The following is a 1,831-nucleotide window of genomic DNA, read 5'->3' on the forward strand; positions in this document are numbered from 1 at the left end:
ACTTATGAAACCTAACACTTATTTAGAATTTGAGGTACGAAGAGATAGTGGATTTGGCCTTAGTCACTTAATTTTTTGGTCAAGTGCTGAAAGTGGGATTAGAGTTCAGGTCGCGGAACAGAAAGTAAACTACGAGCCCAAATCTATTTCTCAGCAGTCTTGTAATCCTGATGAGTCGAGAGTCCAGGGCACATGAAGTCAGCAGTGATTTTGAGTGAAGACCATAAGGAAACTGGTGTTATGGTCTTCTGCCAGTTTCTGTATGATCAGTTGATCAAGGATGGCTTTACTTGTTGAGACAATGTGAGGGTCTCACAAGGAGTCAATGAGGAAATCCTCTAGCCGAGGACACATGAAATGTTACTTCTCAAAGATAATAAATTGCGTTGTTTTTAGATCCACTGACATTCTGTGCATGTGCTAACAGTTCATAATATATTGTGGTGTGCATTTGTGAAATTCTTTGCTGTATGTGGCTCAACTGTCCTAGCAAAATTATGTTTTCATATATGTAGCTGTGAGGTGTAGTATGACTGAAGCAATTAGCTTTTTTTTTTTAAATTACATTGTTATACAATTAGGCATTTCCGTATTATTAGCTAATGCTGTATGGAACAGCTCTGTTGGTTAGTGAAGGGAAATTTATTTTGCGTCATCAGACTGAAGAGCTCAAAGTCATTCTACACCATCGCCCCTCTATGGAGCAACCTACAGCAAAGATGCTTTTAGTGATTTATATTAAAATAATATATTTTCCTGCACAAAATCAATCATCTGAGGCTTTTTGCTTCTTCTATGTGTCCTGCAAAATGCAGCCCAAGTAGAAAGAAACAAGGAGAAATACACATATTTCTGCTCATTACGCTTTCCCTGGGAAGGCACACCATTTTGACGCATTCCCTGAGTTACTGGGGTTAGTAAATCTGGGAATGTGCTAAACCATGGGTGGATACGTTGGAACACCCATGCTCCACCCATAGAACGCCTTCTTAAGGCAGAATAATGCAAAGCAGTGACTTGCGCTGCCATGCATTACTCCTGATTGACTATGCTACGCAGAGCCATGAATGGTGGGTCTGTGTGGCATAGGAAATCTCACTTAACCCCTTCCTTACTGCCGTCGGCCATTGGCCGATGGCAGCACTACCTCCCCAGTGCTGCCGTCGGACAATGGCCGACGCGGCCCCGCCCGTTTTGTGGAAGTGCCGCACTGCGGGAAAATCGTGGCCGCTGTAAACGGGTTAAGGGTTTGAGTGACCCTTGCGTCACCTTGTGTGATGCAAGGGCAATGCAGGCCCTTGAGAGATCTGGCCTCAGAAGTCCGTGATCTGTTCAGCTTTCACATGCATTGGTCAACTCTGGTGTACAAGCTTTGTTACTAAAGTTGTCTCTTGGCTTGTAACCTTACAAAGCTCTTATTCTCATAGAAGACTTCTAGAGATTTTCTTTAATGACACAAATCTTTCTTCTGCACTTTAATACATGGTGATGATATGAATTAACAAGTGCTATGAAAAAAGTGTTTTTACGGCCTTAAAGTGCTTGCACCTGATCTGAAACCAAGCAACTGTTCAGCTCAAAGATTGGAGCTACCTATATGTTCTTCTGGAGCACTCTCATGCCGCAGTGCCTATCAACGGAAGGTCAAAGCATCTTCAACTTAACAAAGATGTGGCCCATATTCTATGCCTTGATCAAAACTCCAGGTAAATACCCTTGGATTTCATTTGTTTCTATTTTATGTAACATACATAGATAACGTACACATATAATATTTACAGTACACCATATCTGCTCTGCACAATAAATATTTAATAAATAACTACGTTCT

Source organism: Lissotriton vulgaris, chromosome 11 (assembly GCF_964263255.1).
Source record: "Lissotriton vulgaris chromosome 11, aLisVul1.2, whole genome shotgun sequence".
NCBI lineage: Eukaryota > Metazoa > Chordata > Amphibia > Caudata > Salamandridae > Lissotriton > Lissotriton vulgaris.